Here is a 19,705-nt window from a genome sequence, read left to right as displayed (position 1 = left end):
TAACATCAGCACATTTGCTACCTGGGTTTTTGTGGAAGACGAAAACTGACACCTTAATGTGATTATTTAGGATGCAGGAGATACTGTTTAGTAACAGCTTGCTTCTACAGTTCACTCCTATTGAACTTCAAAGCCACAAGAGCTTTGACACAAAATTTCACTTTTTCTACTCCTATCTTCCATGTACCTTCTATTGAGATGATTTTTTCAAGCTTCAGTCAAAACATAAAACGAAAAAAATCAAGTCAAACAAAATTTAGAAATAAATCAAAAATGAACCTGATTGTAATGCAGACTACCACAAACTGTAATATCAATTAAATGCCTCTAATACTAATGAAAAGCAACAGAAAAAGTAAAAAAAAAAAACAACCTTCTGGCTGTATCCTCAAGTTAAGCTCTGTGCAAGAGGGAAGTCCATACTGAACTGTTCAGCACAGTTCACTAATGCAATATTGCACCAACAAAGGGGATTGTTCTGAAATAAAATCCTTAAAAAAACACACATTAAACTTTACTGATCCTAATATTTTAAGACATGAGAATTGTGAATTTTATTACATTATCAAATGAGGCTTACACACAGTTATTTCAAATAAAGACAGTATTTCAGAATTCAGAATGTAAGTTTCAAACACATCTAATTTTATCTCTTATAACTACAGGATCATAGAAGAGTAGTTACTAAACACGCTAATGACATTAATGACATTTTAATACATTCATGGTAATCACAGGAGTCTTACACACAAAACCAATGCACTATATAAAGCTTGATTGTTTCAGTATGCAATACTGAAATCAGAATATTTCTTTCCTAAATTAATCATCCCATTACATCATCACCTGTAAAGAAAAAAAACCAAAACAAACATTTTTTTGCCTACAGGAATATGGAAAATACACTTTTGTATAAAAATATGTCCTCCTCAATAAACTCTTCCATATTTATAGGATTTGTAATGGTTTCTTCTTCACTCAGGCACCAGTTTTCCTTATAAAGGAGCAAGACAATAACTTCATTCACCAGTTTTCCATTAGAGGAGGAATGAAAGGGCACCACATGAAATCTGATCCACATTTCCCACCTTTCACATGAGGGTTAAACCTACATTTTGGGTGAGGTTTTTACACAGAGACATTTCAATCCAAGTTGTAGATACACCTTTTCTGACAAGCCAGAATTGTTTGTAGTAGGATCTCTGCTGCAGGTATGTACACACAAAACAATGTGACCAGAATGTCAATGGGATGTACTGTAACCCCCTTCACCCCAGACCATTTCTTCTCCAAGGAAAATACCACCAAGATTGGAAGGTACGAGAAAATGGCTCAATACTTTAAAAAAAAATTAAAAAAAAAAATAATAATAAAAAATCCAATTACAATAAATCCATAAAAATAATAATAACGACAAAACACAACCAGTTTTCTGGAGGAATTTTTATGCTCAGATTGAACTGTAGGCTCCAAGACTTCAAGGGCTCTTATGGAAAATGCAGATCTATTCTTGCAAGCTTCAGTTCTCATAATTGCCCAATATGTCAGACACCAATAACCTGAATACAGATTTTCAAGTGTATGTGAATTGAGAACAATGGAGACTGTAACTCAATGGAATTTCTCAAAAAAAAATTCTATGTCAGACTTGGAAAGCATTGATTTGCACAAAGCATGCTTTTCACTATGAACCCTGCACCAAGGTCCTCCTCAAAACAACAAACAAAAGAATTGCTGCTTCTCCAATGGAATTTCAGAAGTAAAAAGAGAAGCTCTGCAAAACCATTACTGCTGATTCTGTATGGAAGGCATTCATAAATAACAACAGATTATAATAAAACAAATATTGCACAGATTGACAAGAATTCCAGATTATCAAAAACAAACCAACATTTGAAACACTCAAGAATTATTTACTTTGCTTCACATCCTAGACCACCACTGTTATGACTATCAGGTACATTCACTGTGAGGCAAGGGCAGAAAAATCTCACACCACAAGTGGCTTCAGTGACTCAGTAAACCCCATCCTGCCATTAAATGAAGAGCAGGAACACAGCCCCAATTGACTGCAGTTTTAGCTCAGTGGTCATTCTGAACTCAGCACGTTGAACTCTAACACAGGCAGCCCAGAAAAGGCTCACAGGGCATTTCCCACAGCAGGTAAAAAGACCTGATTTCCACTGCACAGCACTTACAGCATAAATTGATCTCCACACCACAAGACATTGAAGATGATGCATCAAGGACAAATGTAAACCAAGCAACTTTAGAGTGTTTTATGTTGTTACCTATTTTTCAGGTTAATATGAGATCTTTACACTGGCACATTACTGTGGCTGAGGCCACTGGAGTCATACTGCAGTTTCTTTACCAGATTGCATTATATTTCTTCACAGTTCCTATCTACTTTCAAATTTAAGCAAACCCCAGGGAACGCAGCCGTTCTGTATTTTTGTTGATAGCTTTGCTGCTCTACCCCATCTCTCTCAAGAGAGCTTGTTAGGTGTAATGCCTCTAAGAAAAAGGTTTAAGCAACATTTTGTTCCAAATCCTGAGAAAAGTAAAAATAATTTTAATTATGTTCTCATTTCCATGCCAGGCCATCTTCTTTACTATGACATCCAACTGCATCCTGCACTGCAACAAATTCTGAGGAGCAAATGAAAAAACATCCCTGCCTCCTGAAGCTAGGAAGGAAGTTTTATTTATCCAGCAGCAGGTATCTGAAATGCCTATCATAAAAATACTATAAAAACAGTTGAACAGGTATTTCTTGGAGCAAAGAAAGGCAAGAGAAAAATCTGCAGTATAGCTTGAAGACAAGTCTTCACAGCTGCATTTGTCAAGCTTCAGCTGATTCTGAATATATCCATTCAGTATAGGAAAAAACCAAATGAAAAACAACAGGAAAAAGAAAGATGTCAGGCTGCTTCTGTTGGGTTGAAGGAACTAATATCACTATAAAAGCTATCAAATAAGGTGCTCTCACTTCTTATTGCAAATGTATTCCTACAAACATTGCAGAAGCACCAAACTATTCATAACTAAAATGCAAAGTGCCACATCCCCTGTCAGCTGCTGCATCTCTGTCAGAGGCTTCAGCTCTGCCCCAGCCTTTGTTTTATTTCTACTCGTGTTTCAACATGTAAGACAGATTTTCCTGTGTATTAAGAGGAAGACAACCAATGGATAAATGAAGATGTGCGCACAGACACAGAAAATTTAAAAAATAAAATGTAGGAAGTCGAAAAAGGAATGGAAGATGTTTACTGCTTTCACTGTAAAGGGGGGGAAAAAATACAGGACATTTTGGTTTTTTGACACATTTGTAAATGAAGGATTGTGGAGAAGTGTCAGCTTACTCTTAAAGGAAAAGTTCTACAGTGATTCACCAACAAAATTGTCTTTCACATGAGGGAAACTGCACTCATGAAATTATATTTCCAAAACACAATCTATCCTTTTCTGAATGATAGCCACCATATAGCTGTTGACTTAAACGGTGGTAGTTCTATCTAGGATAAAGGATAGTTATCAAAAAGAGTCATTTTTTGTAAAAATAACAGCTTGTACAGCTAATACACAGCTTGTAATAAACATTGCTCAGTGAACTCACAACAAATCCAACAGGTCTGCAGTGACAAAGTCAATGACTCCCAGGGCAGTGTTCTAGGACACCAGGCATAGCTGATCTTTAGAGAGGGCTCAGGTGGACTTGGAGGAGCCAAGGTGGAAACAGCAGGAATACATAACCCTTAGAGAAGGTTCCCAAAAAGCTGCACCTGCCCTTCAAACCCCTCTATCTCTAAACAATGCCTGGAAGCTGAGGCTTGCCAGTTCCATTTTCTGTAAGCCTCACTACTGGACAGTCTCCTCATTGAAGATGAAACCTCTGTTACTTTAATTACAATATCATTTATTTCCCGTGCAGGTGTTTTGTTTGGGGAGGGGAGCTGGGATGATTTTTTTAATCAAAAATTGTTTTCCATTTCTTCGTTCTGGCTCCAGCTTTTTGTGAGAATAAAACATTTATCTCTGTGGAGTTGAGCTCTCTTCCCTAACTCACTGAGATGCCTTGGAGCATCCAAAGTGTTCATCCGAGGATGGTGAAACATTCTGCTTTGAGCAGTTCTGTATCTGTGCACAGAAACTGAACCTCCAGCAGGTGAGATTCATAATGCTGAAATCCATCAGAGCCTTGTCATCCACATCACCAGCACAGTGATGGTTTATTCATAGAGGGAGAGCCTTATTCTAAGAAAATATAAAAAACCCTTACAATTGACAATATGTTACGTAAAGGAGTCTCAGGTAAACAGCTGAACAGTTTGATTCCCTGACTGCTGATGAGTATTGCTGATCACATTTAAATGTCACTCCAGCCTAGTATTTCTGCTTGATTCCATTAAAACAAAAGTCAGAACTCCCAAGAAGATTATCTCCTTCATAGGCCCTAAGGCTACATGAAACACTCTTTTTGAACTCAGATGTGCTATAATTAGAACAGCATAGTCCTAAAGAATTATTAAGTATACTGAGAATACCATGAGGATGTCAAATATTGCACCTCTGCCCTTAACTACAGCAGGGTGTGAAGCATCTATTTCAGCTTCCATATTTTCTTTTGTTTTTCAACAGCCATTTGACAAATAATGATCTATACCTCCACTAAAAATCTGGCTTTGCACATTGGATATCTAGCAACCAAGAAATAGTGATTATGCCCTTTGCTTGAAACTAAAGGCTCCCTTCATGTGTCATACAAGAGAGTCATTAGTTCTAATTTGCACATATGGAACCACTCATGCCTTTCTTTGTGCTAAGGCATGCAGCCTCCACAAAATCACAGAACCATTGATCTGAGAGAAACAGTCAAGCCAGGACTTAAATTCAGTGTTCTTTAATTAGACTTCTGAATTTTTGTTGCACATTCCCAAAGCCTCTGCCATAGCAAACTAGACCTCAAGGTTCAAGAAAAGGGCTTTATTTTGGGAATGGCTGCAAGGGCCACTTCCAGCACTGCACCTGAAAACATAAGTACACAAAGGATTAATGCTGAGCACAAACTGGAACACACAAGTCTGGTGGGCTGGAAAGAACATCTCAATTGCAACACACTTCACAGCACAATCAGAAAGATGTTCAAAGGGGAATAATATAAAAATTACAAAATAATGTCCTTGTGGGTTTTGGAATTCCTGCTGTAAGCAAGGCAACATGTCAGCTTGGAGGGGCTGCACACAGAATCCTTTCTGATCCAACCCATTAAGTATTTCCAGTCTTGCCCCATCTGAGCAGTGCATGGTCAGTGTCCCTTCCAGCCAGCACAAGCCTCCATTGCAAACTCATGCCTAGAGCATTGCTCAGTAAACAAACAGTCCAAGAAAAGCCCAATCAAAGCTAATTTATAACACTGTCTCACTATACAAACCCAGCTCTCCACCCACTGCTGGGAAAAAGGAAACTGCTCAAAATTCTCATCCTTTAAATTTACAGTATGCAGGCATTGCTGGATTAGTTTACAACAGCTGCAAAAACTCATCTGTAACAAGAGATTCTCCTTGTGTTGGAACAGACCTTCCAATAGTCTTCAGTTCTCACAGAAAACAAATATTTTACATGCAGTTTTCTTTAAGGCAATTTCTTTACAGCATTCCGTGTCGATTTTTAATTTTAAGATAAATACTTTCACTTCCAGTTTGCTACAAGCAACAATCACTAAAAGCATGAGCCTTTTATGAGTTTTGTAAAATAAACTTGCCACTCTAGAAAAACTGTTCTTTGTTTTACAGATGATTTTATAGTTCAGTGGCATTTCCATGGCCAGTCGTGCACTACTGCAGTCAGAAAAGATGAATTCATCCCTCTAAGGAATTAATGCAATACTGAAGGATCATGTTATGGTCTAATTACTTTATGGCACCCTACAGAGAGAATCAGCTTTGAACAGGAACACATTTCTGTTGATGAAAACATTGCTCTACTTATGTATCATTTTAGTACAGCATGTCAGGCCGTCACAATCTACCTCCTGCATGCAAGTCAAGCTTTTACAAATGTTAAAAATCTTAATTATTATACTTAATTCAAGAACATTAAGCCAAATTCTTCCCCAAAACAGTAGAAAATAAGGGAATGCTCCTAAAACAGATGGTGGGGGATGGAAGGCTGTATTTGTTTCCTTTATATGAAGACATTGTTCAAAACCATCACTCCCCTGGAGACCACTGTTATTGGTGACAAGTTTGAATAACCTGTTTCTAGAGCTACAGAAGACTCACAGGAATTGTATTCAGCACTCATAAATTATAGCTATAATTCTGAAAAAATGCCCAAGGACACACTTATCAAATAGAGCCAATACTATTAACACAATGGCAATTCATTGATTTTTCTTACAGTAATTCCAATCTATATGCAGGCATATCAACTTGGAAACCAATTCTGAATAGGATTTCAAACACTTTTGCTCTAGGAAATGTAAAAAAAAAAAAAAACCAACCAAAAAAAACCAAACCACCAACCCCAGCTGTAATTACCGTTATTTGTTGCTTAATCAAATACTATAATTTCATAGAGAAAGCTCAAAATGCATTAGGTTCTGCTAATGCTTTTCTGTGCTGAAAACATTCCCAAGGCACTCTTACTAAAATAATGACCCCAAGAAATGTAGTCAAGGGCACTCCCAGCCCCCCCAAATAGACTGTGCAAAGATAATCACACCACAGGCATTACAAGTCAGGTTTTGACCAAAAACTTTGGTTGCACTGCCTTTGCTCTGCTAAGTTGGCAGCAACTGCAGCATTTCACCATGAAGCTGTTCCATGGCATGTTCCTGTATGGTCTCAGTGATTTCCTGATGGTTCATCTCAGACCATGCTGAACACGTTACAGCTAGAGGCAATCCTGAGAGAATGATCAATTAAGCACATGATTAGCAATTTTCTTTGCCCTGTCCAACCCCCTCAAATTAAGTGGCTCAGGCTTGACCATTGTGCCACAATGAAAATGAGTAGGGCACATTTAACCTCATTATTCCTGTTTGAATAGCAAATTACCTAAAACCAACTCATTCAGCAATGGCAATGAGGAGCTGCAAATTGTTTGTTTAGCATCATCTTCTCCACATGTCCTTTCTCCTCTGAGTTCTATTACATCACTTGCAATTTATAAAGCAACAACACAAAACACTTCAGAGGACACCAGTCTGATAATATTTGTTTTGTAACACCTAAAAGGTGGCAGCAGAACAGAGCAGAGCCTCAGACACAAAGAGGTGAGGAACGATTTGTTTATTGCATGAGTGACCTCTCTAAAGTCAATGGAATAATATGGAATTTAATTTAAGAAATAACACGGTCCAAATCAGAGAAGGTGCTAACAACTGGGCTGGTTTCAACTAGGAATGATCTTTAGGGTTTTAAAGTTGATTTTGTAAAAGTGAAATTGTAATAACTTAACTGACAAACTCATGAATAGTAGCTCCTCCAAAACTTATCTTTCCCTACTTGACCAGGTTATCATCCCTTACTTCCCCCATCCTCCCCTCTTCATCAATTGTTTTTTGCTCCATATACAGAAAAGTTGTTTTATTCCATGAAAAATTGGGTGCTGGGAAGGGTCTGTGATTCATCCTGCTGAATTGAGACCAGCATCCCCACGACTTAGAAATAAAGCACCTTTATTAAATTAAAAAGGAAGAGAGATCTGTGTAAGAAAATAGGGTGAAAGAATATTCTGGGTCCAGGAACTGATCAACTGCACAGAATGCACAAAGTCTAATTACTGAGGGGGCACTGGGGAATGGGCCATCATCAGCTGAAATTAAATTTTAATAGATTTCACATTTTCACTTGCAGTTTAAGAACAGAAACTGATGCAGAGAGATAGAGCTCTCAGTGCACTTCCTCCTGGCTGAAAATAAGCTTACAGGAAACCTGAATTAGCAGCACAGGACTGCCTTTGGCTCACTTCCATGAAGGGTTCTCATTGCAACAAATGCTCTGTGCATCCCTTTGGCTCTTCCTAGGCTCATTCCCAACCTTAATGAACTGAATAAGCAGGGGTGGTGTTCACACGTTTCTCCTTTATTTTATAAATCTGTTTTTGCTATTTGCTGGGTGGAGATCTTAGACAATCTCCCACTGAAATTATTTTCTAACTCGTGGCAATGCTGCCAGCCATGACATTTCTGTAGGAACACCCAGCACCCAAGAGCAATCTCATGATTCAGACTAATATTTGGAATTAATGCCCATATATGCCAGCAGCTGGGGCACAGATATTTACATCTGCAAAACCACGGATCAGAGTATGCTCAGCTCTTAGAAGCTGGGACACATCAACATCAGTAACATCAAATGTGATCAAATGCAGCTGAGTGAAAATGTGGTGAGTGAAAGTCTAAGCTTCTGCAAATCTGCCAAGTCATATTGAAACATTTGTGTTCCAAGGCATTTTGAGAGAGTTCTGGGTTGGCCTTTGCAGCACTGCTTTACTCCTAAGTGCATGCCTCATTCAGATGTGAAATGCTACAGATTTCCATTTAGATTTACCTCAAAACAATTTACCAAGTCAAATGGGAGGGCGGAGTTTGGGGAATGAATAGACCAGATAATGATGAGTTCTTTATTTTCCTCCTAGTTTTCCTTCCTTCCATCTCTCTTTGCAGTAATATTAATTAATTACACAAATATAACAGCCTTGAACTGTCTGGTTCATTCCTTGAGACTGTGTCATCATCTTCCACACTGCCAGAACTCAGTTTCTGTCTTTATAGATTCATATCTTAGGGTTTTTTTTTTAAATCTTCTAACACAAATAGAACAGCAAGGTTGGGCAGCCCACTACTAAAAATACAGTATCAGAGACTGCCCTAGAGACCTTTGCCACAAACTTTGTACTACCATGTAAACAAAACTGTCCAAAGTACAAATTAAGGGTGTTCTTTGAAAGTTCTAGTTAACAAGTTTTGAGTTCTAGTTAAAAAAAAATAAAAAGTCTGAACTTCCAGGAAATTCAACAACTATTTCAAATATTCATTGAAAATTTTCTTCTAGAACAAATTCAAGACATTTCATTCTAATTAAGCAAAAGGTATATCAGAACAGCAAAAATCAGTTATGAAATATAATGCATTCCAAATGCCTGAACAGCTGACAAATATCCATACAGCAATGCAAGCAGATTTCTGCAGTGCTAAAGGAGAGCTCATCAAGCCACATTAAAATCCCAGGTGAAAGAGGAAAAGAAGCAAAACCTGCACATAGGGCAGGTGACATCATAAATTGTTCTTGCTTTCCTAAACTTCTCAGGAGTTTGGAGAGAACAAAAGTGACAGCAATGTGATTTTCTTCAGTTCCCTTGTTTTTAAAAATCTGTTAATAGCAATAGTGATGAAATGCAGCAGGGTTTTTTTCATATGCTATAAAAAACATTCATTGAAAGAGGGATGTTTCACTGTTTGCCAGATTGCAAAATACATGTAAACTGTTGTTGAAGAACCTTTAGAAATACAAAACCATCACAAACCAATTCTTTCTATATGGTGTGAGTTTATTTGTTGAAGTTAGTGGGAAGTGGTAATCTCTTGTTCTATTACTATTTGCAGGTTACACTTCCTGGACATCACAGAAAATGCAGCAAGGACAAAAATTACTCTTAAGGGTAGCACTAGGTCTGTCTTCAGAAATCTTCAACTCCTATTTAAAGGATCACAGGTATTTTTCTGGGTGTTAATGAAGTTTTTTCACAGCAATTTTAGTAAAGCACTGTATTTTTGATTGCTAAGCCACTTTTGTTAGATGGAATTGTAGTTTAGATACTTCATATCTAAACCATCTCAACTATTTCTTATAATGACATTTCAACAGACATCCAATCTTATGGTAACACTTTTGCATTAAAAGGGGTAGACTGATATTGCACATACATCAAGTTTACTTATCCAGCCAGCAAATAGGTAAGAAAAACAACCTTTTGATCTACTCATGAGCAGGAAAATGCACTATAACCATCAAACATACAGAAAGAGAGAAATTATATATATGGAAGAAAAGAACACTATCAACCTTAGAAGTACATATTCTTTAGAAACAAATAAAACATAGCAATTCATATTTTATGTGGCTACTACCATGGCACACAACATTTTGCAAAGTAATTACCATAATGTGAAAATACTTCTATAGGAGAAACTACAAAATAAATCTGGTTTTTAGTGGTATTTTCAAGCGTGGATTGTATTATGCAGCTTTTATACACACTCATAAGGTAATTGGTAAGAACTTATAGCATTTCATCCTTCACAGGCACTGAAAAGTCAATGTTATTTAACTGTTGCACAAATGTTAATAAAAAGTCATAATCCAGGGAGCTTACCCCGGGTCAACAGAAGGGATCCAAGAACCAAAGTTGTTTCCAAAGTTCAGACAAGAGACCTGAAAGAGAGAATAACAAAGGGTTTGTGACAAAGCTGACACGGAGTCCTCTGAAATGAGCAAAATCAATTGTGACATTTTTCATTTATTTGTAAATGCCTCTTTGGCAGTATGCTCACTCCAAACGACAGTTGCCTCTTATAGAATAGGGGAGGTGATGGCAAAATAGAGGAATCCTGACAGTTGCTTTAATGAGATTCTGCATTAGGATCACTCCACCACTTTCCCACAACAAGGAGTGTGCCCTTCACTTTCAATCCTCTACCCTTCAATTTGGAAAGCATTAATCCCACGAAAAACTCAACTCAGCCTCCTCTAATCACCATCACAGCTCTTCTTTCCACCTCCTTCACCATCTCACTGACACTTATGTATGGAGTCCACTCACAACTGAAAATACGTGTAAGTAGCATGGAGCAAATTAAACTTCAACCTGATAGCATTACCTTAATCAAAGTCTAGTTCAGTGTGTGTGGTGAGCACAAGAATCTTGAAACAGACCCCAGCTGATACTAGGAGTGCAAACTCAGCTTTCCTTCCAGCTCTAGAATTATGCTGCTGGAAGTGTCCAGTGCAGGAACCTCTGATGCTCACATTTTCTTTATTACAAAAATAAATTAGGAAATCTGTAACATGAACTTGCCTTGCAAATACTGAGAGAATAATCATTCTGGGAACAGAAGCAGACAAGGAATTCTAATGACTGTAAGAACAAGCAATGTGATAGCACCTATTGCAGGAAAAGGCCACTGGCTTGAGGATCCAGTGCTTGAGTGCACTTGTTCTGACATAACTCTTATCTGACATATTCATTCTTATGTTTTCCAGCAATAACACATTTTTTGTTGTTCAAACTCATTTTCTAGTGCTGTATCACATATCTTTCAACGAAACTAGATGACAGCACTGAATATAACATGGTAGCCTCAGGCTGCACTGAAATTAGTATTTTATCCTCTGTTAACATCAGTAAATCATTTGTATTACAATGATAAGGTTTTGTAAGGAAAACATAAACACACAAAAAAAAAAAAAACATACAGGAGCCTGAATCCCAGCTCTTTTGCACACTCTAGCATCTTCAGAGAGATGCAGCTGATGAAGGCACAAGAGAAAAAGTCCTTTGAGGAGCAGCTTATAGAGGTTCAGCCAGGAAAAAAATAACCTGATCACTCCCTACAACCACCTGAAAGGAAGCTGGGGTTGGTCTCCCAACTAACAAGCAAAAGGACAAGAGGAAGCTGCCACAAGCTGTGCCAGGGCAAGTTTTAGACTGGCTATTAGGATAAATTCCTTCACTGAAAGGTGTGTCACACCTGGCATGGGTGCCCAGGGAAGTGGCTGAATCCCCAGGCCAGAGATAATACAAGATTTGGCACTGGGACAAGGGCTGGTGGAGGACTGGGAAGTGCTGGGTTAATGGTTGGACTCCATCTCACTCTAGGCAAACAGGCTTGATTTGAAAAAACTAACACATCTGCAGTCATACTGATCAGAAAACAATTCCATCTCACCTCTGGATGAAAGCTGGCTAGTAAGTCATGTTTGGGAAGTTCACAATTATTACTCTATACCACAACTGAATAAAGTATTTATTCCTTGAAAGAAGAGACAGATGGGTGATCTTCATGAATTACAGAGCAGTTTGCTTGACTAACTTCAGAGAACCAGGGCAGTAACCCACATCTCAGCAAAACTTCCATTTTTGTTGGATTAATTTGTTCAAGAAAACACCCAGAACTTTTTGAAAGTATTGTGGAGATTTCCAGAAGAAATCCTTTTGGCACCTTCAATTTGAGGATGTGGACTAAATGTGTAACTTTCAAACCTTTTACAAAATCTTTCCTGGTGTATAAGATCTTTAAGAGTCTCAACTGATGAAATCAAGGACTGTGATTCAGTATCAGCATTTTTTTCCTCTGAGATTCATTCTTTGCTGAAACTCTTTAAAATTAGTGTAGCAAAGCCCAGCACAACATTACATCACCTCCTGAGCATCTCAATCTCAGTTAACAAAGAAGAAAAAATAGTGTACACTTCAAAACAAATGCTCTGGAAGTTTCTTCTGATTGATATCAGATCTCTTAAGTTAAATGACCCCTCATATTTCATTCTTAAAAATATACAGTTACTCCCAGGAACCTTTCCCACTTGCATGGAAAGCAGGAAAGGCCAGATTCTGGCCTCTGCTCTGGTACGGGAGTACCAATGAAAAATAATAAAGTCAGCACGCATTTGGAAAAAAAAAAAATATTATTTAGCTCCAAGGAAGGTTGCTTTATAATTCAGACAGGTGATCTGGAGGCACAGCAGAGCAATAATGACTAACATCACATACTAGAGGGAGTATAAATTTTAATGATATCGCTCATAAAACCCACATTTTAAAGGTTACAAAACAGAAACAAGCTTACAAAGAAAACACATAAATCATTCAAGGTGTCAGGTGCCTACTCCTTAGCTATTTTAAGAACTAACAGCCTGTCCATCACTAAATAAACTGGAATATGCTGTACTCATTTATGCAGGACTGAAAAGGGAATGTACACTAGAGTTCAGCAACCATTCACCCCTGCAGACTCTACTCTTAACAACACAATAGCAGCAGCCATTTGTAACTTCACTGATTTATTTATTACTTGACAAAATTAAACAAAAACACTTGACCAAATTCACTTACATTTAGACAAGATCACAACAACACATAATTAGCAGCATAATTATATGGACTCCTAATCCAGAGACATTAATGCACTTCACTATTTCAATATCATGCACACTTCATTGTAGGCCCTTAAATATGGGGCATTAACAGAGGATTAATGGAGCATTCCTATCAACAGACCAGGTCCCTTTCATCCCATGCAGATGAAAGAAACAGAGGCTGTATCATCATTTTTAATTACTGTAATTGGTCTGCAATTGCAGCTGCATCTACTGTTGTCCTTACACACACTATCAACACAGAACAATTTAAATGGCAGGTTGGGAAATGGTCACTTAGGGCCAGTAAACCACTGTAAACAGTGAACTTTTGACAGACCCATCATTCAAATCCACAAATCACCTTCTGAGCTGGGATTTAATAAAAATGACACGCAGTTTGGCTCAATGGTCATTTCTCTTAGTCACAGAAGCTGGCACCTCCATTTCACTGACAGTAACTTCCACAACACAAACAGGCTCACCACGAAAGCTTCCACTGCATAAAGTGGTGCATAAACTTTCTGCACTCCATCTCAGAGAACAGGCCTTCAGATTTGGCTTTCAGAGCTCACTCTGTCTTTACATTACTTTCTTTTCTTAATATAATTTTCTATTTGAGCTGATTAATGGATAACCCAAAATTGATCTATTCATTTCTTTCAGAAGTAGACACACATTGAAACAAGGTCATTTTGCCTTGCTGCAAAGTCCAACAAGATTATCAGTAAAAGCCTTATCCAAAATCCTCCCATGTCAAACAGAGTATTTCTCCTGGCTGGGTTTAATGCTGAATGCAGATTTGGGATCTAGTCTCAATCCAAATGGGAATGCAGCCATCAACCACTCGACTCCAGAACTCTCATGGGATTTCGAACTGCAAGCTCTCATTGGAAATTTCTGCATCCAATTACCACTTATCAGAGGACATCAATCTCTTAAACTTTAATGGTTAAAGAAAACTCAGTGTTTTGTTCACAAAGGCAATAAATACCTTAATTCTTTCAGTATACTGTTTGCCTTATGCTGTGTTTTTAGTTCTGGAATCCTTTCCTGTAGCTCTGGAGGAACTTTATTTAAGTAAACTGCTAACCTATTATTTTTCCAGACTTTGTTTTCTCTAGGAAATTATTTAAGAAGAAAACCCTGGAACAGTGATCTCAGCATTCATACAGCAGTGAACTTCAGATACAGTAATTGCATGGCTGTGAGCTACGACGACTTTCCCATGGGGGAGGAATGACCTGGTAATTCAAGAATGACAAAGTCAAAAGTAAGGTAAGCCAGGGGAGGGAAAGGATTTCCCCCTAGGATGAGATAAATATAATTTCTCACAGCAGTGTATATGTCTCTTAAGCCTCAGGTGGTTTTAAGTTAATGAGATTAGTTCCAGCAGGCAGTGAAATCCCAGGATATAGGAATTATATTTCAGCAGTTTTCACTTCATCCAGCAAGCACGGTGAAGTCAATCTTTGTGTCATTTTGTTATTGTCCTGGTTTGGGTCTTGTTCTCAGGCTCAAGCCTGGCTAAAGCACCTCATAACTTTGACTTAAAAGCTTAAGCATCATGTAAAGAGTGTGTTTAAATGTTTAAAAGGGAGGAGAAAGGCACCAGGCTTAATCTGCAGAAAAGAATTTTTTTGTTTAACTTCTCAGATGTGCTTCTATTCAATGGAATTTGTTCTTGTACTTTTACTAAACCAAGGTCGCGTGCACTTTTATCCTGAACACACAGAAGCCCCCAGAATGCCCTGCTGTAAAAAACACTGCCTTTAAAATATTTACACTCTGTAAAGATGGTGCTCAAGCCACCCAAGCTTGGTAATAACCAAAATAAGCTCCTATCCAGTCACCACCTACTGGATGCACAAGCTGCAGTTTCACTCCAGTCCCCAGATCTGCTCATACAAGGAAACCTTCACTCCATTATATCATTATCAGAGCTGTAAAGCAGAAAGCTTTTAGAAGATTAAAAAAATTGGGAAAAACTGAGGTCAGATGATAACATTGATTTCCACACTGATTTCCACTAAGAATTCTTCCACAACCAGCCCAATTTTGACTTACAATCACTGAAAAAGAGTAACTGCTAATTTAGATACTGTTTTATCTTCTAGATACTACTTTAGCTGTGAATTTAAATTTAACCTTGATTACATCACCATTGTAAAGAAAATGCAGAAAAATCTAGTGTTGCCAACATGCTTTATAAAGTTCTTTCTCATCCAACAGGGGAATGACCTTTACTCATCTTGTGAAAATGTGCAGACATCACATCAAGAAAATGCTCATATTAGTCCCAGGCTTCTTTCCAAGACAGTCTGATTAAACTTCATATCCAGAAAGCACACAGAGGAATTATTTTTATTGGGGTAATTTAACCTCAAAATACAATATGAACTCTATTAAAAAGACTTTCTAGAATGCCCAAGTCCATTAAAGGGAAAGCTGTGTTTATTTTAGTTTCAACTTACAAGCTTGACTTTAACACAGGAAAATCACACCCACACAGACATCACCATCTGAACTTTGATGTCAGTTTTATTTTATTATTTATTTCTACTCCCAAATCTGCCTTCCCATTCTGTGTCAAAGCAGTACCACATTATCTTTACTCTTCATCCTGTCCAGAGATGTCCTTCCCTCTTCAGCCTAAAGAACCAGGTGATTTCATAACATAATATAACATAACTTCATAACCAGGTGCTTTCAGTTACATACAAAAAGTTCAAGCATCTCCTTGCCAAAAGAAAGAGCAAGTTTCATCATAGCTCAGAGTGAGGAGTGGCAAAAACTCAAACTCATTTCCTTTTTCTCTGGAAGAACCTCAGCTGGTACAAACAGGTAACGTGTAACTAAAGAGAGGCAATATCTGCAAATTAATCTGAGGGCAGAGGCCAAAATCTGACTACAAACTGGTTTCTGGCACAATTCAAAACACTGAAACCTGACATGTTGGATAAACCTGAGCATCCAGTACCCACCCCTACATGGGCTGGCTGTCCCTTGGGAAAATGCAGCTGCACAGGATGTAGTATGAGACACAAGTGAGATAAAAATGCATTTTCCTGTAAGACACCCAAATGTTTGCTTACCTGCAAAGTAAATACACATTAGCTGTCAAGGTAAACCCAATGAGCATTTCCACACATGCACAGATCAAAGAATGCAGTTTTCAATTAAACAGAACAGGCGAATATGAATTCCAACAATATGAAAATGAACTGCCAGGGTAATTACTCTGGAAATACTGCAATTATTAGTGTCATCAGAATGCATTATGCTCTGTGTTGGCAAAAGAATTATTTTTGCAATGGGTCAGAGAACTCCTTTCCACACACTTCAATAATCTGACACAAGCTTCAAAGGGGGTATCTATTTTAAATCTCTGTCATCATTACACTGCCAGCCTCTGAAAGAAGCAGGCCCACCAGAAAAATACTTCCCAAAGTATGAAAACAGGGTGCATTACCTTAAAATATTTTCAGAATAAAACAAAATGCAATGGTCTGCAAGTATTTACATTTCTTTTAAAGTCAGGAAGGTCAACTAAAACAAACAACTTTCATTTCTTGCACAATTACAAGCCAAGCCTCAAACGTAAATACCTGTCACAGGAAAAAGATTTTAAAAGAAGTGTTCATTAGTCAATGTACAAAATTCTAGAGGATTTTTGCAGGGAAAAAAAGTGCAGCTTTGTAATTTTATTTTAAATAGTTAATGTGTGTTCAAGTGGCCTTCATCTACTCTGACTAGCTCTTTAAAAAGTGTAAATGCTTCCTTCAACCTTACCTTTCTCTTGGTCAGTTCCACTTTTGCTACATGCAATTTCTTTGCTGAAAGAATCATTGCACAGAAGTTCCCTTATAGAGCCTATTATCAGAATTGGGCTGGAGACAGCCCAAAAGCATTAAGCTTCCTGAAAAGCAAAAATGAGAGAGCCAAGCTCTAGCTTTGCACAAGAGCAAGGAAAAGTGGCCTGATTTGGAGAACAGCTCGCTGCACCCCTCTAAAGCAGCAAAGAACTGCGAGGTCACAACTGCATGTCACAAGCTCTGGATGCTCCCTCCTCCATCCATGCATCCCTAGAGGTGTTTGAATGTGAGAAAGGACAAAGCTGTGTCCTGACATTTCATTTCCATGGAACAGATGCAGAACAGAGCATCTAAACCAACACTGCTGCAGTAAATAAGGGCAGTTATTTAAAACTCATCCAGTTCTGTCCCAAAAAGTGTGGAGAAAAATTCATGCCTAGCTGTGTGTATTTATCTTCTCTATTCTTTCATTATTTTTCTTACCTATTTGTTTCTCTCTTAATGTCTGAAACATTAAAAGAAAACTATTATCACCCTAGAAAATTGAGTGTTTTACGGAAAAATAGTTTAATCTCCCTTGTATTGCTCTAAAAATGGTGGAAAGGGCATGTATACTGACAGAGATTGCACACAGACACACCTTTGTGCAGAAAGAGAAAGTAGCCTTAATATAAGTGGGGAAATATCACAGAGTTCAGTGAGGAAATTCCACTTTGACCATGATCATAATCCAGGAACTGCAGCTCTGTCTGGCCTGGGACAGAGCACACCCTGTCAGGGTCTGGTAAGACTGACTGATGCTAAAGAATGGCAATACTAAAGCTTCTCAATCTTGCTTGCATTGCCAATATCCTAAAGCAAAACTATCAAAGAAAAAAAAAAAAAAAAAAAAAGCAAGGCAATAAAACATCAAGTTTGAAGTCTTCTAATCCCTTAAATTTTTGCTCCTAAATCCAGAGGTGCCTGAACACATCAGGAAAGAATTTCTTCTACTGCAGGAATGCAACAGATTAACCTAATGTATGGATGGAACCTTGTTTGGGAGAGGAGAGAGAGATGCTGGCATCATCCTGATGTATATGAAAGCAGACAGGCTACAAAGTTTAAGAAAGTATGAAAACTTTATGAGACAGTTTTGTGATTAAAGAGGAGATAATGAAATGGACAGAGGTTGTCAAAAAAATATTTCATTTTTCTTTGCTTCCTGCAATAAGTATTGATGGATACATTCCCAGCTTCATTGCAGCCAGCATTAGATTAGGCTATTGAGCTAACTCACAATGATGCATCGCATGACAGCAAGAAAAATTAAACAGTTCAAGCTGCAATCTTGACAGATCTCAGAAGGCTGGCAGGACATGACTGATCTAATTGGGAACTTCCACAGAGAGTGGGGAAATACAGCTGGGAATTCAGCTCCTGTTTCTACTGAGCTCAGCAAAGTCAGTTCTGCAGGCTGAGGCTTCAGCCAGGCTCCTGAGCATGGAGATCATTTACAAACAGCAGCAGAAACTTCTGCAGGTTAATCCTCTCTCAACACAGAACAGCTCCAGCTTACACAGCTCACACAGACAGCAACAAAAACAAATGATTTGGGGGAGTCCTTGAGTGGAGCTGCTCAAGTAATTTCATTATTTCAATGACAGGTAAGACCTTCTTGGTTAAAACCAGGGCAGTTATGAAGAGGGTGGTCCATCAATCTTCCAACAAGAAATGCCCTTCACTTTCCAGAAGCTCTGCAGTCTTTTCTGCACTGCAACCACCAAGTGGCTGATAAACAACTACCCACAGCCAAGACTCCTGAACCACCAGACCACAAAATCTCCACAGAACTGCTGTGTACACAGCACATCAGAATATTGCATATCCTTCATTAAAAGGGCCACAGAACCACAAGAAAACAACAGAGGGTTTCCCCCTGCACTGCAAGCCTAGGGCAGGAGTTCCCACACACTAATAATACATTCCAGTTGCTCAGGAATGGTCTATTTTAAATAAGTGACAGTGTGACAATGCTCTGCAAGTGCTGTACCAAGGTTTACCCTGTAATATCGAGATGACTGTGCAGATTATACTGGAGGAAATGAAATGCTGCTACAGTTCACTAATGGTTTTCACACCTTAGATTCCAGTGGTGCCTTGGTCTTTTCATAGGACACAGCTTACATTAAGTCTTGTGTAGTTGCTTGCAATAGGTTCACAATCCTCAAACCTCAAAAACAGGCAACATAATCTCGTTTACCATAATCTCTCTTACATAACATATTATGCAAAAGTTACCACATGAACATTAGCAAGAGTGCTCCAGAACAAACTCAGGCAAGTTCTCATTTTTCCTGTTTTCAATTCTTTCACCAACCTCACTCCACTGTGAGTTTCATGTCACACTGACTGCATCACTGTCATAGAGTACAGAATAAATGTCCCATTTCATTACAATGGAAAAAATTTCTGTGCCCAGTCTTAAGCAAACAAGCAGGGAACATGACTTACTTTTGATATGAAGAGATTGATAACTTTGAGTTTTAAAACTGTACCTGGTGTTTCCCTGATCTTCACTTCCCATAAGAAAAGTAGAAAATATTCATCTGCAAATTGCTAAAAATAATCAGTTGCAAGATGTGACCTTGGATAAAGCAATGTTAAATTGGCCAGCAAATTTTTTGACGGCATCACTGTTATTAACTTGCAATTTTTTCATTTCAGTCTGCCAGTGATGCTTGGCAGGTTATAATCTTTCATTTT

General features: G+C 38.1%; 1 long non-coding RNA gene across 2 annotated transcripts in view; it reads right to left on the bottom strand.

The window, feature by feature from the left end:
- Window positions 1-19,705, bottom strand: part of LOC130256854 (uncharacterized) — an 84,278-nt gene that overhangs the window by 48,824 nt on the left and 15,749 nt on the right. For both annotated transcript variants that reach the window (XR_008841196.1, XR_008841197.1), the window contains exon 2: window positions 10,384-10,442. This is a non-coding gene — a long non-coding RNA (uncharacterized LOC130256854). The remainder of the gene's footprint in view (window positions 1-10,383; window positions 10,443-19,705) is intronic.

The sequence above is a fragment of the Oenanthe melanoleuca genome, chromosome 9 (genome assembly GCF_029582105.1).
Source record: "Oenanthe melanoleuca isolate GR-GAL-2019-014 chromosome 9, OMel1.0, whole genome shotgun sequence".
In the NCBI taxonomy this organism is placed as follows: domain Eukaryota; kingdom Metazoa; phylum Chordata; class Aves; order Passeriformes; family Muscicapidae; genus Oenanthe; species Oenanthe melanoleuca.
Note: the sequence above shows the minus strand (reverse complement) of the source record. Positions and strands in the feature narration are given on the sequence as shown.